General features: G+C 40.0%; 1 protein-coding gene and 1 pseudogene across 2 annotated transcripts in view; both read right to left on the reverse strand.

Annotated features, from left to right (window-relative positions):
- The window catches only part of TMEM182 (transmembrane protein 182), a 375574-nt gene that overhangs the window by 224771 nt on the left and 128208 nt on the right, over positions 1-22595 (reverse strand). The gene's annotated exons all lie outside the window — the stretch shown is intronic.
- LOC117062275 lies at positions 8953-9884 on the reverse strand (annotated as a pseudogene). Its single transcript, XR_004428285.1, has one exon. The product of XR_004428285.1 is annotated as a 40S ribosomal protein S2-like (transcript).

Consider the following 22595-nt stretch of genomic DNA (forward strand, 5'->3'; position numbering starts at 1 on the left):
GCTAAGAGCTGGTTAATCTGAATCTAGCTGGGGGACATAAAGATGTTCATTGTATTATCCTTTTAACTTTTCTGTGAGTTGGAATATTTTCAAAATTAAAAAAAATTAAACTAATAATTTCTTCAAGAACATTAACAAAACTTGCATAGAATTAATATGCCTTGTGTTTGCCATTGTATAACATTTTGTCATTATGGAATTATTATTTTTATAAAACAGACTGTCATTAATTACATTGTATTTGCTCTTCTCAGTTTTTACTTCAGTCCGACAATGTCTACCCTGGCCGGCACATGTATGAGCCCACTAGGGATTGCTAATGCATCATGAAAAACAATCATTTGGACCAAAGTGGATGTTTCTCAAACTTACATTTATTTTAAAGATAGAACATTCTTCTTGGGCACATTTTGCCAAATGTTTGTTTTCAGGAATTTGTCAAATGTTTATTTTACAGGTCAATTTGCCATGCGGGATTTTTTTTTCTATTTACTATCTATCTGCCTATTCCTTTCCCTACTTTTTTTAATGTTATCTTTCAAAGGAATTTTTTAATCAGCTATATTTGTGTTACTCCAAATATGTAATGTAGCTATTCTTTCCCTGTCTTATTGTTTATTTCACAGATAATGAAGTTCAATTGGATATAAATCAAGTCACATGAGCTAAAACTTGCCATGTCATTAGTATCATGCTCTATACAGGGTATTTGATGGGTGTGAGTAAACATGCTACAAGGTCCCTGTCATTCACAGGGTGAATGGGATTGACACCTGAACCACAGTTAGAATTATAGATTGGTAATCAATATGTAAAATATGCAGGCGTATTTTTGCTCAATTGGTAATCAATATGTAAAATATGCAAGCATATTTTTGCTTGAAATTCTTCTCCTAGAATCAATTCCCAACTTCTTCCCCTGGCAGCAGGTCACTCAACCACTGACTGCAGTCTCCCTCTCCAGCATTACTCCCTCTTCCTCACTTCATTTAAAACATCCTCCTCTCTGATCAGTCTTTGGAACTTCCTGCTCTGCTGGGCATGCACTCTTTTCTCTCCACCAAACACTGGTCTCACTGTCCTCTCCTGCCATATCTCATCCTAAGAGATCCAGTTCAAATGACATGTTCTTCTTTACTTTCTTCTTTTGGAAGCAGCCTGTGATTAATCCCACTTTTTCTTTCAGACCACCTAGTTTCACGTTTCATTTTCTTATATCGGCCACTCCATTCTAGTTTGTTTTTCCTATGTTCTCATCTAAATAAAGGCAGAGACCAAAACTTACTCATCTTTCCTAAAACTGCACCATACTTTACACATAGTACTTATTCATTAACTATTTGTATTTAAATGTATAAAAGATGCTTATAGCTTAATTAACTCCCCTCAAAAGTATCTTTAAATTTTAAGAAATTTTATGTATTTATGTAAAAAAAATACATAAACCCATGATTCCAAGAAGTTCCGTCAATCAGAGTGCTAGTTTATCAGATTAGGAAGTCTAAACATTTGGGCAACTGAGTTGGTCCCTAGGAATACCTAGAAACCAGAACTCTGTAGGGCCCTATCACAGGACCACTCTGATCCATCCCGGGTTCCTCCCCCAGCTACAAAACATGAACCTCCAACACTGCATCGTCTCAGTTCTCTGAAAGCAGACACCAAGATGGTACAAGACATGCAAGAGATTTCTTAGGAAAAAGAGCCTAAGAGGGGAATGAGGAGGGAAGGAACCAGACAAGGCTGAGAGGACTCACAGACCACAATGAAGCTGTGACAAAGGGAAGGAAGTCGTGATGAGACCAGAGTCACAAAGAACACTGCAGAAGGTTTTCTTCACATAACAAAATCATGTAAACCAAGGGTGTCCAATCTCTTGGCTTCCCTGGGCCACACTGGAAGAAGAATAATTGTTTGGAAGCACACATAAAATACACTAACAATAGCTGATGAACAAAAAAATGTAAAAACAACTCATAGTGTTTTAAGAAAGTGTATGAATTTGTGTTGGGCCGCATTCAAAGCTGTCCTGGGCCATGCGGCCCCATGGCTCGTGGGTTGGACAAACTTGATTTAAACATTTAAACTTTTCTCAAATTGGACCAAGTAAACAATTACATGAGAAAAACAAAATATTTTTACCTAAGATATTAAATCAAGCCCGTGTATAATTGTGTAAGAGCATGTGATGGATAATTTTAAGTGGCAACCTGGTTAAGGTATGGTGCCCAGCTATTTGGTAAAACGCCAGTCTAGATGTGGCTCTGAAGTTGGTTTGTGTGTGTGTGGTCTTTATTTAGGGTAACATTCAAATCAGTAGACTCTGAGTAAAGCAGTTCACCCTCCATAATATGGCTGAGCCTCATCCAATCAGCTGAATAAGAAAAAGCACCGAAGTTCCCTGAGAAAGAGGGAATACGTCCTATCTTATGGATTTTGTCTCTCTGGAGAACCCAGACTAACATAGTGAAGGAGTGGGTTTTATCAGAAAATGAGCCTAGTACCGAAAATACTTCTCTTCCAAAATTGGTGTGCTGGTCTTTAAATAATCCTTATATCTTTTTTTAAGTATATGTTTACATCTGTTTACTTTTATGTTACATGAGACACACTTCACAAGCAATTCACACAAAGTTCTGGGAGGCGGCTACTTACTCTAAGTGTGCCTGGGATTTGTTCACCGTCACAGAGTGAGCACTTTTTGAGTGAATAAAGCTTACTAATTATCACATATCTTGCTACATTACAGTTAAATTGTTTAGCCGTTTCTACAATATAACTATAACCCAGTTACAGGAAGATGTTTGTGTACTCTCCAGTGACTCTAACAGGAGGCTGCCTATGGAAGTACAAAATGGGTGGAATGATGTTCTTTAGCTGATAGCAGAAATGGACAGTCAGCCTTCACCAACACACCCCACCTTGTGTCTCATACACAAGTTTTAAAGATTTCCAGGAAACATATTTTACCAACTTCCTTAGTAACTAATTCCAGAAGAAATGAAGAAATCCACCTGTAAGCTAGAAATGATGTTCGCTTGATGGCACAGAATATTCAAGTGAGTTTCTAACTCAGTTAACAATACGATAAAACCAAATATATGCACATGCAAAATTATTACAGATTTGTTTATGTGAGACTGATATTTGCCATGAAAATTCCTACAATTAAAATTTGATTAAAAATACAGAAATATTTTCCCCCTTTCAAAATCAGTTTCAAGAAACCCTTGATAGAATCAGCTCATTAATTCTTGGCCCCTTTAACTAATACCACATTTGAAGTCACGTGTTATAAATCAGTTTCAGTTGAGATATTAAAATCAGATTATAAGAGAAAAGCCTTGTAAATATTTGCCTCCAAATGAGTTTAAGAATAAATATATATTCAGTAATTCATCCATATTTAGCAGATATTAATAAGACAAAGCATAGCTTTAAGTTCACTTATCATTTAATACAAAGAAGAGACTAGAAAACTGTGCCTGATTAGCTTGTTTATTCTTGGGCTTGGTAATACCTTATTAAAATTTGAACTTCAAAATTGATATAATCAGTCAAATGTCAGCAGAAATATTTATTCTGTAAATGAAGCTTTAGTTAATAGAACTTCAATTTCAAGTACTTTATATTTTCTTCTCCTCCATAAGAAAAAAGGAAAGAAAGGATACAGGAAACTTTGATAGAAGTAACGCAGAGGTTTGAATTTTCCTTCTAGGTCTGTGCCAACACTAGAGGTCAGCAACCTTCCAGAAATGACGGGTCAAGCTTCCACATAATGTAATTTACTTTTATTTTATTTTATTATTTTTTTACATTGGAAGAACTGCAGAATTTTAGGTCAAAAAAACAGTCTAACCAATGACCTAATTTGCTGTCTTTTTAGAGGTAAAGTTCTGCAGAGGTGTCAGGACTTGGCTAGTCTCACAGTTATGCTGAGATAGAACTAAACTCAAGCTCTCATGAGTTGTGTAGGGTTAGGAACCTCCATGGCCCTTGAGAGGGACAGAAATTAGGTGTTATTAATGGTGAATAATTGTGTGGACTGATGGTGTCAGAAGGGACAGGGGAAGCAAGAAGAGTGGTTGGGAGCTTTGACAAATCTTGGCTCCTGGAGAAGACAAGGGATGAAAAAGGCATAAAATGTACTAAGAGTTGAAAGGTGCCAACTTCAAAGTTGCCACCACCTCTTCTTTCTGGACCTCTTCTCCACATGGATCCCAGGACTTGGACCCTTGCTTCATTTCTTTTCAAACCCCAAAGAAAATTCCCGCAGAGAAAACTGCTCCAATGTCTAATTAACCTGGAACTATACTAGGTTCATGGCCCTCAAAACCACTCTTGGCCTCAACGCCATCACTTGCCAGCCCTGACCCCACTCTGTGTGGCAGGTTTCATGTGGATCATGAGACCCCATTCCCTCTGTTGTGGTGCAGCGTCTCAGAAATGATCATCAACAAGGGGAAACGAGGAGGAATGGCTAAGCTTGGGCTTTGGGAAGCCAAAGTCTTTCTGAATCTCTGTCCAGCCAGGAGCTAGGTAATTTTAGGCAACTCAGTAAGCTCCTCTAAACCTCAGTTTTCTTATCTTTAAAATGGGAATTATAATTATCCTGGTCTCATGAGTTTTTATAGGCATTAAATAAGATGTGTGTGGCCGGGCGCCGTGGCTCAAGCCTGTAATCCCAGCACTTTGGGAGGCCAACGCTGGTGGGTCGCCTGAGGTCAGGAGTTCGAGACCAGCCTGGCCAACATGGTGAAACCCTGACTCTATTAAAAGTACAAAAATTAGCCAGGCATGGTGGCGGGTGCCTGTAATCCCAGCTACTTAGGAGGCTGAGGCAGGAGAATCACTTGAACCCAGGAGGTGGAAGTTGCATTGCAGTGAGCCGAGATCGTACCATTGCACTCTAGCCTGGGCAACAAGAGCAAGACCTCGTCTCAAAAAAAAGAAAACAAAAAAGATTTGTGTATATATCCCAGTTTGTTTGTATGTGAAAGGAATCTGGCCCAAACTTTCTTATTAAAAAAACAAAATGGGCGTAGGGTGAGGAGGAAATACCTGGACATTTAGCTGCCAGGAGGGGAAGATGCTTGTGCCTCAGTGTCCCTAGCCATGTCTTGACAGTTCTCCAATCTGCCTTTCCTCCTGCAGGTGCCTTTCTCCAAAAAAACAATGAGGGGAAGAGATGGAGAGTCCTGATTTGGTGTAGGTCTGTGCTTGGCACTTGATAAGCGTTCAGCAAATGTCACCCATCTTTACTGTTGCTGTCATCAGTATCGTAAGTCACACTCACCTGTGTCTTGCTGACTCAAAACAAACCGCCATGATTTTACTAAACAAGGGATCAAAGCTCATGGAAGTGAAGCAATGTGTCCGATGATTTGGATGGTGTATTCATACTTACACCATTCTCAATTCTCCCATCATGGTCCGGGACTACACCCTGGTTTTATTAATGCACGAGGCTCACTAGGAATGGCTCCTTCTCTGTGCTGAAATGTGGATGTTACTGAAGACACTCAAATAAAATTGGCTACGATACTCAGATTGATGCTGAGTCCAAAGATACCAAGATAATTGGCTGGCAATTTGTTTTAAGATGGAAAGGAAAATTGTATTCAATAACCAGGTTGTCTATGAGACATCAAATGATCAATTTCAAATTTTTTTATTGAGAAAATCCACTTGATTTCAACGTTTTCAATACCACATAGACATGATCTCAGTACAGTGATTTTTATAAAATTGGTCGCTGAATCTATTCCAATTCAGGTTTGTAAAATGTCTACTTATTCCACAGTGGGAAATGTCCAACATTAGCTAGAGGATGCATTCAAAGTTTTCCCTCCATTGGGTTTAGAATACATATGACATTAGGGAGACAGAGACCCAACTGTTTTGCTTATCTCGGAGAGGCTCAAATAGTTGTTTCTCTTCTGTCCTCCCTCCACCTGATACTATCTTTGGGAAATACAGAAGAAGAATATAAGTTTATGACTCTTGAAAAGGTCAATTAGAATATCGGCTTAAGTGAATACGTAAAACAACCTAAACACTCTAAATACCCCCAAATTAAACGTATTGATGATAATTTTTAAAAGAAAATAGTCACCACCAAAAGTAAATAAATCCAAATGAGCTAACATAAATAAACATCACTTTTCCATTGTGGAAATGGGTAAACTGTACGTAAGGAAACTCAAGTGATGGGCAGACTTCCAGAATGACCCTTTCATAAGTTATGCTTTTTTGCATCAGAACTGACCACTTTCTCTCAAGCATCTTTCCTTTTTTTTTTTTTTTTCCTGAGACATGCAGCAGGTCAGAAGAAGAGAAATATGTTAAAATAAAATTGTTAGCCTTACTCTACATCCCTTCTTTTCCACCAAAAATTGTACAAACTGACCCAGTTTGGGTGAATTTGCATACATTTTTCAAAGGTAGAAGATTTTTCAGACCACAATTTTTTAGTGTTTCTGTAGATCATACATTTATTAACATCTCTTATAGTTAATTTTGAGCCTCTTCTCTCTTTCTATAATACTGTCATTCAAACTTACTCAACTGAAAAGAAAAATTATGTTTGAATAGACACAATGTATTTGTTTGCCTTTATAGCATCATTAATGACAAAAACGAGAGATTATCTTGAAGCAAACACACGATAGTTTCCAGTAAGTACCATTTTTAATATAACTCTTAAATCCCCTACATCTCTGAGTATTCTTTTGGCATTTGTACCAGGTATTATTTCACCTCTGTAAGACTGTATCTGATAAGTGTGACAGAAAGCCCATTGCGGCTACCATGTGCCTTTGGCCCACCTTTTCTCCTTCTTCCTGTCTGGATCTCAGACAAATGTGCAGAGTTAGACAAGGTACTAACAACTGAGAGAAAGAAATCTGTGGGCTATGGATAGAAGAGTGGGGAGCTAAGGATCACTTGGGTTCCCAATGGCATCACTGAGCCACCGGGCCTAAGCTGCCTATCCCCAGGCCTTCTGTTACTTGCAAAAGAGGCAACTTCAAGTTTCTTTAAGAAATGATGGGTTTGATTTATCATAATCCAATGTAAACTTTTTTTTTTTTTTTGAGACAAAGTCTCACTCTGTCGCCCAGGCTGGAGTGCAGTGGCGTGACCTTGGCTCACTGCAAGTTCACGCCTCCTGGGTTCACGCCATTCTCCTGCCTCAGTCTCCTGAGTAACTGGGACTACAGGCGCCCGCCACCACACCTGGCTAATTTTTTGTATTTTTAGTAGAGATGGGGTTTCACCGTGTTAGCCAGGATGGTCTCGATCTCCTGACCTCGTGATCTGCCCGCCTCGGCCTCCCAAAGTGTTGAGATTACAGGCATGAGCCACTGCGCCCAGCCATAAACTCTTAAGATTATAAAAACAAATACTATTATTTTTGGTTTAGTTTCTGCATTTAAATTATAAGGTTCTTGACGGCAAAAGCCATATCCTACCTCTTTAGTACCTTTGCATAACAAAGTAATGTGATCAAAGCAAACATAAGAATGATTAATAATAAGTAGGAAATGAATGAAACCTCCTGGCCCACATTGGGCTTCATGGATACAACTTTTTGTGTTGAACGCAAACTTTAAAATAGATTATATGTTATCTATTGCCACATAACACGTTAACACAAAACTTAGTGGCTGCAAACATGAGTATTTATTATCATATGTTTTCTGTAAACCAGAACTCCAGGAGTGGCTTAGCTTGGAGACCCTCATGAGACTGCATTCATGGTTTTGGCCAGAGCTGCAGTCACCTCAAGGCTTGCCTAGGAGAGGATCTGCTTCTGAGCTCACTCATTTGGCTACTGGAAAGACTCCCAAGATCTGAACCAGAGACAATGCACATGGACCTCCCCAGGTGGCCTTCTCATGACATGGGACATGGCAGCTGCCTTTCCCAGAGCAAGCAAAAAGTCGGAAAGAGAATGAGAGAGACAGAGAGAACCCAAGAGAGAAGCCACTGTCATTGACAACCTCATTTCAGAAGTGCCTTCCCACCACTGTGGCTGTATCCATTGATAATACATCACCAAGTCCTTCCAACAACATGAAACCCAGAGGACACACAAGGAGAAGGAATCACACCAGTGCACAAGGCCAGGGGTCACTGGGACCATCTTAGTGGCTACCTACCACACAAATGTAGATTTCATACCTGCTATAAAAACACTTAATATATCACTCACATGTGTGAATGTTTATAGATTTTTAACAGTGAAGATCGATCAGAATCTATTCTTCATGATTCACAGGGTTTTCTCTCAGTGACCTCTACTCAACTGAGAGAGAAAATTGAAAAGCTATAGAGAAATACATTTCAGATATTTATCATCACAATGTTTTTCCAGAATCTAGCAAAATCTTTTTTGGGTAATTCTGCGGTCCATCACCAATGGCAACCTAAAGCCAGCAACGGCAGTGACTGCCCATTGTCCTGTCATATCTGCTTTTCTTCTTCCAACTTAATAGCATTGTTAGCTGCATGTATTTTATGGTAGCTTGGGCTACCATAAAAAAAAAAAAAATACCACCGTTTGAATGGTTTACACAACAGGCATTTATTTTCTCACAGTTCTCAAGACCACACGTCATGATCAAGGTGTCAGCAAATTTAGTTTCTACTGAAGGCTCCCTTCCTGGCTTGTAGATACATTCTCACTCTGTCCCCACAAAGCCTTTCTGGTCTTTCCTTTTTAAATTTAGTTTGTTGTTGTTATTGTTGCTGCTGCTGTTTCTGTTGATGCTGCTGCTGCTGCTGCTGCTGTTGTTGTTGTTTTAAGAGACAGGGTCTCACTTTGGAATGCAGTTGTACAATCATTGCTCATTGTAACCTCACACTCCTGGGCTCAAGCAATTCTCCCACCTCAGCCTCCTAAGTGGGACTACAGTGTGAGCCACTGTGCCCAGCCCTCTCTTCCTTTAATTTTTTTTTTTTTTCAGGCTTAATTCACTTTATTTTTCTTGTATAAAAAGCCTATGTTGTAGCCACAGCTGGAGCCTGGGTCCGCTGCACGGAGACTCTGGTGTGGGTCTTGACAAGGTGGTCAGTGAATTCCTGATAGGGAGACTTGGTAAACACAGTCTCCTTCCAGAGGTCAGGGGTCAGGTAGCTGTAGGTCTTAGAGATGGCATCAAAGGTGGCCTTGGCGAAGTTGCCCAGGGTGGTAGTGCAGCCCCGGGCTGAGGTGTAGCAGTCATCAATACCAGCCATCATGAGCAGCTTCTTGGGCACAGGCGCTGAGACAATGCCAGTGCCCCTGGGTGCAGGGATGAGGCGCACCAGCACAGAGCCGCAGCGGCCTGTCACCTTGCAAGGGACGGTGTGGGGCTTGCCGATCTTGTTCCCCCAGTAGCCTCTGCGCACCGGGACAATGGAGAGTTTGGCCAGGATGATGGCCCCATGGATGGCAGTGGCCACCTCTTTGGAGCACTTAACACCCAGGCCGACGTGGCCATTGTAGTCCCCGATAGCAACAAACGCCTTGAACCTGGTGCGCTGGCCAGAACGGATCTGCTTCTGCACCGGCATAATCTTCAAAACCTCGTCTTTTAGAGAGGCCCCCAAGAAAAAGTCAATGATCTCAGATTCCTTACTGGGCAGAGAGAAGAGGTAGATCTCCTCCAGGGACTTGATCTTCATGTCCTTGACCAAGCGGCCCAGCTTGGTGACGGGCATCCACTCCTTATCCTCGGCCTTGCCTTCGCGAGCTCCGCGGCCTCGGCCCCGACCCTGTCCACGATCGCGACCCTGGCCCCGGATGCCACTGCCGAAACCTCCGCGGAAGCCACCGCGGTTCCCCATCCCAGGGCCACCAGGGCCTCCGGGCCCCCCCCCGCACCGGCGTCATCTGCCATTTGGTGTTTTCTCGGAGAAGAAGCCCTCTCTTCCTTTAAAAGCACCAATTATATTGCATAACGACTCCAATCTTAAGACCCCATTCAACATCAGTTACTTGCCCAAAGGCCTTATCTCCAAATTGCTATCACATTGGGTGTTAGGGCTTCAACATATGAATTGTGGCGGGGACAGCACAATTCAGGGCATAACAGTGAGTATTCAGCACGTGAGTGGTTAGTGTGAAGGCCCTGTTGCCCAGCCTCCTCTGAAGTTAGGTCACTAAGTTCATCATCAATGAGATGGAAAAGGAAGACTTGTGAGACCGTTTCTGGTCTTCTTTAAGAAACAGTCCTTTGTTCTTGCTTCTTCATCCCTTCCTCCATCTCAAAGCCTGGCACAAAGACTACGGGGACAAGAGTCCTTTGGAATGGCCTGAAAGTGTCTGGGCCCCCAAGAGCATTGTGGAGTGAAACGACTGACGTGCCCTGAACTGCCTCTCTCTGAACTCTTATAAGAGTGAGAAATAATTTTCTATTTTATTTAACTCACTACTCTTTGAGGGACTTCTTTTACCTGTAGCGGAATGTAATCCTAATTAATATACCGTACTTATGTAACTGAAGTGGAGATGTCAATAATTATCACATGCTTTGTGGAACATTTGAATTTACATTGTCAAATGAAAAGAAACTTCACAGTTGATTTAAAGTAGTCATTTACAAACTATATGTCCATTTACTAAAACCCAGCATAGTATTAAAAACAAATTTTAACTTTTTTTTTTTTTTTAGACAGAGTTTCGCTTTTGTCGCCGAGGCTGGAGTGCAACGGCGCAATCTCAGCTCACCACAACCTCCGCCTCCTGGGTTCAAGCGATTCTCCTGCCTCAGCCTCCCAAGTAGCTGGGATTACAGGCACCCGCTACCACGCCTGGCTGCTTTTTGTATTTTTAGTAGAGACAGGGTTTCATCATCTTGCCAGGCTGGTCTTGCACTCCTGACCTTGTGATCCACCCACCTGGGCCTCCCAAAGTGCTGGGATTACAAGCATGAGCCACCATGCCCAGTCCAATTTTAACTCTTTTAACTGGGGCTTTCATGGCTCCACTTTGCCTCAGGCTCAAGCACCTCCTCTCACTGATACTAGCACTGCTTTACACACTTTCCTCACCTGCCTGGCTCCTTACAAATTTGAAATTACAGTGACTGATTTATTCTAGTCCAACCCCTTATTTTATAGATGAGAAAGCAGAGATCCAGAAAAGTAAAGTAATCAGAGATTATGGAGAAATAATTACTAGTGTTCAGGATGTGGACTCCCAGTCCAGACCTCTTTCCGTCGTTCGGGCACAAATTATCCCCTTTGAATTTCCTTGCGAAGGAATATTCTTGGGTGGACCCTTCCCTCAGCAATCCTGCAGTTCCCCTGTGGACCTAGCCCGTTCGTACCATAGTAGCTCAGCAGCTGGACCGGTGAGAGGACACCTCCTCCTGCAGTGGAATTCCAGGATGACTAGTTGAAGGCATCCCCACTCTAGACTGCCTACATCTTCCCTCTAGATGTGGGAACCTGGGGAGGTTGCATGTCTACCTCTCGGAAGTTCTCTCAGCACTCACTTTTTTATCACACAGATTGAGGGACCAGGGTATTACATTCTCAACCCTGTCATCTCCTATCACATTAATGTGATATCATTTTAGTCTATTAGAGTGTCATCACAAAAACAGAGGTGTTAGAGCATGGCAGCACCTGTCAGGGGTTTGCAGATAGTTACTTGAAATATTGGATTAAACCAATTTCATGACATTAGTGGCAGTAACTCGTCCCTGCAGACTAACTTCATTATTTGCACTATGTAAATGAAGGTGTCCTGTGCAGGCTATCATTTAAAAAACAAAAAAGGTCCCCTTACAGAGTTGTGGAATTTAAAAAGTCTAGCACTGAGAGGAGTTTAGAGACCATTAAAGGCCATGTTACAGTATTTCTCTCCTCGCTTTTCAACTTTGAGATGACCAACCACCTTCTCCATGGGCACTTGCTAAGCTTCTCCATTTGTATGGCTGAACACAGACCATTTTCAAATAGGACGTTAAAAGTATTCAGTTTTACAGTGTAATTTAGCTGCATCTGTACTTGTTTCCTTGACTAGATTACAGACTCCTCAAAAGAATGGGAATAATCTTCCTTTCCTCTTTTTCGTAGCATCGAGCATCAGGCTTTCTATGTACCAAGAGCACAGTGTTTCTTGAGTGATGATCTAGTGGAATCTTTTTTTTTTTTTTTTTTTTTTTTAACAAACATAAAGACCATTCAATGTAAAAGAGTTACTCAATGGGGGCAAATTATTTATTCACCTCTCCAAAGCTCACATTTCCTTATTGTACAGCGTAATAATTCTCACTCATAAGAATTTATGTGGACCTTACACCAGGCACAATGGCTCACGCCTGTAATCCCAGCACTTTCAGAGGCAGGGGCAGAGGGATCACCTGAGGTCAGGAGTTGGAGACGAGCCTGGCCAACATGATGAAACCTCGTCTGTACTAAAAATACAGAAATTAACTGGGCGTGGTGGTATGTGCCTGTAGTCCCAGCTACTCAGGAGGCTGAGGCAGGAGAATCGCCTGAACCTGGGAGGTGGAGGTTGCAGTGAGCTACGATTATGTCACTGCACTGCAGCCTTGGTGACAAAGCAAGACTCTGTCTCAAAAAAAACAAAAAAAGAATATATGCAGCCCTTAAATCAACAGTTTAAGACTATGCCTTCATATCTAAAAATGGGATATAAAATTATCCATCTAGAATTTGAAGACACTAGTTTGTAGTCACATACTATTACTAGGTGGCTAAGTACAAATATCCACTTAAAATATCCCAATGATGTTCTGAATTGGTGATAAAATACTAGAGAGAATTTGGTTTAAATGTTGGAAAAATCCATTGATTTATCCTCCACACTAACAGGCTATTTGGAATATACTACCATTGGTGATGGTGATCTTGGTTGGGGTTGGTGATACAGTAAAAACAGCTGTAGAAAAACTCAAGGGCCCAAGATACAATCAAAGTGGAATGTGACTCCAAGATTACAACCAGTTTTTAATGTTCATGACTCTACCAGCTTCTCTTCTCACTGGTTTCCCTGTTATGTGCGAAATAACAGGTTTAGAAGAAGGAATATGAAGCTGCCTCCCTGCTTTGGAGTATAGAAAAATAAAAATGTTCAGTTTAATGCATGTAAATAAATATACTACAAACCTCACCAAAAAGTAGAGCACAGTATCCACTCAGAAGCCCCTCTCTGGTCTCACCAAAGGTGGGCACTGTGCTGACGTCCATGGAAATCATTTCTTTGTCCTTCTGCCCCATGAACAGGCATATTCCAGACACTATAGCTTAGGTACACCTGTTTTGAAACTTTTTCTGCTCAACTTGTTTGTGAGACTCATCTATGTTTTTGTTTCTAGTTGTGAATTTATTGTCAGTGCTATATATTATGCCACCGTATAAATATATCCAATTTATTCATCCATAGTATTGATAATGGCAATTTGGGTTTTTTCTCTGCTTGACATAATAATGCTGTAAAAAACATTCTCATAGATAGATAGATAGATAGATAGATAGATAGATAATTTTCATATATATGTATATATATATTATATAGGGAGAGATAGAGATGAATGATAGCTATAGATGATGTATAGATATACCTTAGTGACATTTCTAGGTGTGAAATTTCTGGATCGTAAATTTGGATTATCTTCAACTTTAGCAGCTAATTCCAAACCATTTTCCAAAGTGATTCTACCAAGATTAACCATCATTACAAGTGCATAAAAGTTAATATTGCTTATTTTCCTTGAACACATCATTGGTCTTTTTAAATTTCGGCCATTCTGGAGGTTACGTGCACAGCAGATTTTGTCGTTTGTGTGTGTATGTGCGTGTTGGATGCCTCGGTCATGAACAAGGTTAAGTTTTAATACACTTATCGGCCACTTTTGAGAGGCACTTTTACATGTCTCCTACTTTTTAAAAAAAAATTAGATTGCTTATCTTTCTCCTACAAGAGTTCCTCATAAATGTTTGATATGAATTTTTGGGGTGTACCTGTATTACAAATATATGCTCCAACTCTGTGACATTTATTTTAATCCCTTACTGAATGACTTTGAAGAACAGAATTTCTTAAATTTAAAATCATCACTCTATTCTATTTCAATTGTATGGTTGCCTATCTTTGAGACGATGAGACCTTGTCTTATTTATTTTTTAAGTCTGATGCCTAGTAAGTTCTACTACATTGCTATTCTTTCCTCAATACTGTCTTAGCCATTCTTAGACTTTTGCATTTCACAGCAATGATAAAATAAAACAAAGTTCCAGAAAAATCAAAGTTGAATTTTGATTAAAATTGCACTGAAAATGTAAATCAGTTTGGAAGCAATTTGCATATTTCTCAAATTGGGTCTTCTCCTTTATAAACTCAATATATCCCTTTATTCATTTAGGTCTTTTATAGTTTTCTGGGTGGAGGTTTTGGGCATCTTTTGTATGATGTACTTTTGGGTATTCTATCATTATAAATGGCATCTATTTAAATTTTCTAATGATTTTGGTGGTAAGTAAAATTCAATTTATTTATAAATATTTTGTGTATTATATATGTACTTTGCTATAAATGTCTAAGTGTGACTTTAGTTGTATTTCACAAGTTTTGGTATAAATAGTAATTTCATTTTTTAAGTTTATAATTATTTTTCTTTGCTATATGGGTTATCCATAATTTTTATTTTCCTAAATATCCAAACATATGGGGACTTTGTATTATCAATTTGTTATTGTTTTCTAGCTTAATTGCATTATGGAGAGAGATATATATTTTTATGTATGTATATACATGTGTATATGTGTGTATATATGTGTATATATGTGTGCATATATGTATATGTGTGTATATATGTGCATATATGTATATGTGTATATATGTATATATACACATATATGCTGTTAAAGACTTCGAGCTACAGGCACCTAGCTAAGATATATTTCCTGACTGTTGACCTGCCAAAAAAAGAAAGAGATAACAACTATTTATATTGTTAGGCAGAATATTTGGGGGTAGTTACAAAACAGTAGATAACCAATACACCTAACCTAACCCAAGCCAACTGATAATGTTGCTTAATGGCCTAAATATAGAAATTTATGTAAATGGTTACATAATGGAGGTTGAGGTGGAAAATTGCTGTGCACACTTAAACTAACAATAAAACCACATATTCTGCAGTCATTGGACGGCGTTTGAATCTGTAAAAAACTATCAGCCACTATCACTTTAGCTTTTGTTTCTGTCCTATTTTGTCCTCCCTTTCTTGTGGGATTCCAATTAAACATGTATTAAAACTTCACAATATAAATTATATATCTTTTATCCCCCTTTCTAACTTTTTGTCTTTCTCTGCTTCAATCTGCATGATTTTTTGTGAGTTATCATCTAATTTATTCCTTCCCTCTTTAGCTATGTCTACTCTATTCTTAAAACCATCCACTGAGTTTTAAATTTCATTTATTATATTTTTAAGCTTTAGAATATACATCTGTCACTGACAACTCCAATATCCAGAACCCTTGGATAGGCTCATTTTCTTTTTCTGTTGCTTTATGTCCAGGATGTCTTATACCACCAAGTCTCAATCAGATACATCTACCATATTTTTACTGTTTACAGTAAAACGCTAAACTTATCATATTTTTACTGTTTACAATAAAATAATGTTTATCTGATTGAGCCTTACTGTTACCAGTAAGTCTAGCTAGGCATGGTGGCTCACTCCTGTAATCCCAGTACCTTGGGAAGCCAAGATGGGAGAATTGCTTGAGTCCAGGAGTTTGTGACCAGCCTGAAAAACAGAGTGAGACTCTGTCTCTACAAAAAAATGAAAAAATTTAGCTGGGTATGGTGGTGCGTGCCTGTATTGTGAACTAATCAGGAGGCTGAGGGAGAAAGATCATGTGAGCCTGGGAAGTTGAGGCTGCAGTGAGCCATGATTGTGCCACTGCACTCCAGCTTGGGCCACCGAGAAAGATTCTGCCTCAAAAACAAAAACAAAAAATATAGTAAGCACATGCCTTCATAGATGTTTGATGTTTGCTTTTATAGGTACCTGGATACTCTCATACTCTGGGATTCGGTCCAATTTCAGTGATTGAGGTACAATCCTCACAAACACATCTCTCTTCATCTGTAGCTTTTAAGGGTCCCAAGCCAAAGTTAAAGCGGCTCACCAGAGCATTTCTTCTTTCAACAGTTCTTGAATGCCAGTCCACATGGTCACAGTCCCAAGAGCTTATCCAAAGCAGTGCTCATTCTCTCCCTATTTCAGACTCTTTTTTATGAATCATCATTTGTTCTTTGCAGAAAAAGGGCCAAAAGCCAATGCCAACTATTTGGACCTCTGTCCTCCCTTTAATCCCAAACCACTGTACTGATAATTATCTTATTACTAAAACATTAATAGGAGGCTCATTCAGATCATACAGAGTCAAGGGGACAGGAACTAACATTTGTGGGCAATGAGGAGATGACATGTGTTTACTATATGATATCTCTTTTATTCATCACTTTACTTCTCAGACACTTGTTTCAATGTCTTTGCCCAAAATGCTGACAGTCATACAGACAATAAAGTCTTAGGTGGTCTCAGATGGAAATGAGGAATTTGTTGGGAACTGGAACAAAAGTGACTCTGGTTATGGATGGAAATGAGGAACTTGTTGGGAACTGCAGCAAAGAGACTGGTGACATTTTGCCCCTGCCCTAGAGATTTGTGGAACATTGAACTTGAGACAGATGATTTAGTGTATCTGGTGGAAGAAATTTCTAAGCAACAAAACATTCAAGAGGTGACTTGGGTATTCAGTTTTATAAGAAAAGCAGAGCATAAAAGTTCAGAAAATTTGCAGCCGGGCAGTATTATAGAAAAGAAAATCCCATCTTTTGAGGAGAAATTCAAGTTGGCTGAAGAAATTTGCGTAAGTAATGAGGAGCTGAATGTGAATCGCCAAAAAAGGGGGAAAATGTCTCCAGCACATGTCAGAGACCTTTGTGGCAGCCCCTCCCATCACAGACTGGGAGGCCTAAAAGGAAAAAGTAGTTTCTTGGGCCAGGCCCAGGGTCCCCATGCTGTGTGCAGCCTAGGGACTTGGTGCCCTGCATCCCAGCTGTTCCAACCAAGGCTGAAAGGGGCCAACATAGAGCTCAGGCCGTGGCTTCAGAGGGTGCACGCCTCAGGCCTTGGCAGCTTCCACATGGTGTTGAGTCTGCCAGTGCACAGGAGTCAAGAATTGAGGTTTGGGAACCTCTGCCTAGATTTCAGAGGATGTATAGAAACACCTGGATGTCCAGGCAGAATTTTTCTGCAGAGGTGGGGCTCTCATGGAGAAACTCTGCTAGGGTAATGCAGAAGGGAATGTGGGGTTGGATCCCCCACACAGAGTCTCTACTGGGGATACCTGTAGTGGAGCTGTGAGAAGCACATTAGACCCCAGAACGGTAGATCCACTGACAGTTTTCACTGTGTGCCTGGAAAAGCTGCAGACATTCAATTCAATGCCAGTCCATGAAAGCAGCTGGGAGGGGGACTGTACCCTAAAGAGCCACAGGAGCAGAACTGTTCAAGATCAGAGGATGCCACCTCTTGCATCAGCATGACCTGGATGTGAGACATGGAGTCAAAGGAGACCATTTTGGAACTTCAAGATTTGACTGCCCTGCTGGATTTTGGACTTGCATGGGGCCTGTAGCCCCTCTGTTTTGGCCAATTTCTCCCATTTGGAAGAGGTGTATTTACCCAATGCCTGTACTTTCATTGTATCAAGAAAGTAACTAACTTGCTTTTGATTTTATAGGTTCATAGGCAGAAGGAACTTGCCTTGTCTCTGATGAGACTTTGGACTGTGGACTTCTGAGTTAATGCTGAAATGAGTTGTTAAGACTTTGGGGGACTGTTGGGATGGCATGATTGGTTTTGAAATGTAAGGACATAAGATTTGGGAGGGGTCAGGGGTGGAATGATAGGTCAGGCTGTGTCCTCACCCAAACCTCATCTTCCCATGTGTTGTGGGAAGGACCCGATGGGAAGTAATTGAATCATGTAGGCAGGTCTCTCCCATGCTGTTCTCGTGATAGTGAATAGTGTCATGAGGTCTGATTTTTTGTTTGCTGTTTAAGACAGAGTCTCACTCTTGTCACCCAGGCTGGAGTGCAATGATGCGATCTTAGCTCACTGCAACCTGCGCTTCCTGGGTTCAAGAGATTCTCCTGCCTCAGCTACCCAAGTAGCTGGGTTTACAGGCACTTGCCACCATGCCTGGCTAATTTTTGTATTTTTAGTAGAGATGGGGTTTCACCATGTTGACCAGGCTGGTCTCGAACTCCTGACCTCTGGTGATCCACCCACCTCGGCCTATCAAATTGTGGGATTACAGGTGTGAGCCATTGTGCCCAGCCAATCTGATGGTTTTATAATGGGGAGTTGCCCTGCACAAGCCCTCTCTCTTTCCCTGTTGCCCTCCATGTAAAACATGACTTGCTACTTGTTGCCTTCCACCATGATCGTGAGGCTTCTCTAGTCACATGGAACTGTAAGTCCATGAAACCTCTTTTTTAAATTGCCCAGTCTCAGGTATGTCTTTATTAGCAGTGTGAAAATGAACTAATACACTTGCACTCTCCAAAGAGTGGTCTGCAGACAACCTGGTTTGCTAATTATTATCAGTTCATGAAGAGAAAGGGGCAGAAAAAGAGTTGAGAGTCAGTATTTGCAAATCTTCACAGCAACTTGATGTTGCCATGACATCTGTGTATGTGAGCAGTGGACTCCTCTGTTTGAACAAGATTTAGCCTGATCTGGGTGTTGCTGAGCCAATGTACTGAGTCATGTCACATGTGGCACTGCATGCTGTTAGGCACAAGAGGACACAGTGGGACAGGGATCTATGAACCAGTGGCAATTTTAAAACCATGTTTTTCACAGCAAATACTTTGAGAAGCACTGATCATTTACCAGGGTCAATTTATATGCTACTCTGGGTGGGGGCTTTTGTTTTCCTTTCTAGAAAAAGTTACCCCCCCAGAGGCTGGTGCTTTGTAGAATCATGCTGCCAAGTGTGTAGACCTAGGAGCCCATGCACATGACAACTGCCCTCTGGCAAGATTATTTCTATGGAGCTTGTCTTCTCCAGTGGCTAACTGGAGAGGAAGGAGACACAATCCAGAAGTGGAGGGAACATCTGAGAGAGGTGGTAGGTAAATTCTTTTTTCTTTCTCTCTCCATGTCAGCTCCACAGCACCATAACACACCCTCAGATCTGTTTGCCCTTCTTCTGGACTTCATGTTCCTTTTCCCTCACACTAGCTTCCCAGGGCTTGCATACTCCAATAAAGCATTCACATATAAACTTTTGCCTCAGGTTCTGTCCTGAGCCAAGACATACACTACGTAAAATGAACCTATGAATGACTATTCTAATGCTTTCGACCGGTGCTTCTCAAAGTGTGACCACCAGACCAGTAGTATCCGCATCATTCACAAACTGTTAAAAATGCAATTCTTGGGTCCTACCCAGAACTACTAAATCAGAGACTCTTGGTGTGAGCCCCATAAATCTGTGTTTTAACAAGTTCCAGATGATTCTGTTGTACGTTTGAGAACTACTGCTTTACATTGACAATGAGAACCGGAAAACGTTCCTTCTTCTTAAGGTATATCGATCTGCTAAATCTTAGCTTAAGACTGGACCACTTTGTAGGCAAAATCCATTATGCTAACTTGACAGTATTATAATAGCATATATCTAGTAGCAAAATGTAACATTTTTGTCTTAGTATGAGATCAACTGAAAAAAAGAACGTTGCATAGCACATTTGTCGTAACTTCTATCTTTTTAAACTAAACTTTCTTTGATATATTTTTTCATAACTTAGACCTACATGGAGGAAACCCTCTAAACCATTATCCCTGCCTTTTTAGAATGGAAGCATCATTCTGTTGAGTACTTCATTTGTTTTCCTCTCATTGCCTCCTTCCTGCTTGATCTACGCTCCAAAATTGCTGTCTAAAGTAATAACTACTTAGTCTCAAATAAAGCGTATTAAAAGGAATGTTTAGGCTTTCGTGACATACCCAGAGATCTATAGAACTCCCCATGGCTGTGGACATCGATGTTTGGAACCAGTACTCTGATCTACAACACAGACTGCCAGTTAAAATCGCCTGGGGAATTTTAAAAACATACTCATACATTTGGTCCAACCCAAAGAAACTGATATAGTTGGTCTGCGTGTGAGACCCAGGTACTTAACATCTATTTCAGAAGCCTCAGAGGAGTATTCTAATACGTAGCCAGGGTTGCAAACCACTTTGAGTCCAACTGTGGTTTGTAGGGTGCTTAATTTTTGCTCCTTGACCTCATAAACCCTGGGATAAACATACTGACTATTTCAGGTGTTTCTGTCTTTCCAAGACAACTTAAAAGGAAAGCCACCACTACTGCCACCTCCCAACAATCATGAAGACTTCTAGTAAAATCACATTCTGGAAGTTGAAGCCAAAAGACAAACCAGAGTCCTTGTAAAATTACTCTCAAACTGAACCTTCAAAGGATATAGACATCTGGGTTTTGTTAACAAATAGTTTGTAACCTTCCTATGGAATTTGTATTGTCTTAGTCCTGCTCAAAGTTGCAGTCAGAGGTAACTTCCTCTCCAATAATCCCAGCTCAACGACTACAGCCTGCTGCTCTCCAAGGGCAGATGGCAAGATAGGAAAGGTGTGCACACTGACACAGAAGGTGAGCTCTGACTCCATGCAGCTCCTCAGTGCAGTCTCAGGGAGCCGGGCCAGCTCTGGAGGAGCACTGTCAAGACACAGGTACTCCTGAGTCAACACCCAAGATTCCGCACACCAGCTTTTAGCCTTATCCTGTAGGGTGGCTTGTACTGAAATGTTTGTGTTTGATTCTCACTTTCTATTCCCTTAGTGAATCCCATTATCTCTAACAGCTGTGTGTCAAGAAAAAACATGAATTTTGTGTAACAAAAAAAGAATCCCATACTTGTTTCTCCAGATAGCCTTAAGCAAAACCATTTAATCTCACTTTCTTTATTTATACTATAAAGACTTTGTGCAGAAAGGGGATAGGTACTTTAAGGTGGGAAACTTTTGAAAGAATGAATTAATCTCTATAAAACAGAAGGGAAGTTTATAATTATTATTATTTTTTAACAGCCTGGACCAAAAAAAAAAGAACAAACGTGCCACTAAAATAGCATTTGACCATTTCCAGATAAATTCATAAAGGGGAAGAAAACCAAAAAGGTGACAGACACTGCTTGTATAAGCTTGGAAATTGATTTCCAAAGCATCAGAGCTCACTACAAAAGAACTTCACAGTTTAATTAGGATGGCTCAAATCCAGAGTCTATATTTAGGATAAGCTGGAAATTACAGTGCAGAAATGAGAATCATCTAACAAGAACCTAAATGGGTAGCGGGGGTGTCTATGGGAAAATCACCACAGCATTTCTCAGCCAACCATAAAATTTCTTAACTTCGTGTTTCTCTGGACACACACTAAATAATCTCTAATGATTTTACCTATTCAGCTGGGAAATGTGTGTTTTAAATTTGCCTTCATACATGTTACCCGCATTCTCAATACCTGTATGATCTGCTTAATTGCAGATGAATTTGGCATTTAACTCACAACATATCAAGAGAATCTCATTAAAATTCTGAATGTATATAAACATATTTTATACCATTAATATTTTGGCTTCTTATTTTTAAGTGGTTGGCAAAGGACTCATGGCACTATATCATTAATTTCTTAAATATTCCTGTTTTCTTCTCATCATTGATATATCATCAAATAAATTAGTTCATACCCAAAATGTGACAGAAAGAACCATATGATTGATTTTTTTTTTTTAATTTTTACTTCTGGAAATGTTTAATATGATTTTGTACAAAATATATTGGCTTACAGTCTAATAATTTATTAGAGGAATACATGATTATTCATGACCACAATTATGGCTTCTGAATGTTGAATGAGGGTGTTTATCTTCTTCCTCTTTTTCTTCTTTACAGTGACCTGGCTCTGAATTTAAATATGCTTGTCAGTAATTTCCCTAAAAGCTGTTTAAATGGTTTAAATAATATACTCAAAATTGTTAAGAAAATAAATCGTTTTAGCAAACTGACCTCATCAGCAAAGCTGCTCTAATGCACAATGACTATACAGGCAGAAAGACACAGAGAGAAATTGAATCGCAAGAGTAGAGTTTGAAATTCATTTAAATTAAAGTTACTTGCTTTGGCTGAAGGTTTAATTTTAAATTACAAGGAAGGAAATATTCCAGGTAAAATAGCTCTTACTTAATTTTAACTAAAAAATTTCAGATATCCAGCTTAGAGCTTCAGTGTGCACTAGTCACCTACTAGTGCATTAATTTATCCTCATTAATTTTGCAAAAGTACATATGTGGCCCTACTCCATCATTCCAAGGCCAGGCCTCTCATTCAGTGTGATGATTCCAATTTTAAAATGGCAAGAAATTCACCGAATTCCAGCTCTGAAGACCCAATCTAATTAAGTTGAGTTTCCTTGCTTAAGAAATTCACTCCTTTAGTCCTTATTACTTAGTGATTGTTGTTGGC

This window comes from Trachypithecus francoisi, unplaced genomic scaffold (assembly GCF_009764315.1).
Source record: "Trachypithecus francoisi isolate TF-2019V2 unplaced genomic scaffold, Tfra_2.0 Lachesis_group17, whole genome shotgun sequence".
Classification (NCBI taxonomy): Eukaryota; Metazoa; Chordata; class Mammalia; order Primates; family Cercopithecidae; genus Trachypithecus; species Trachypithecus francoisi.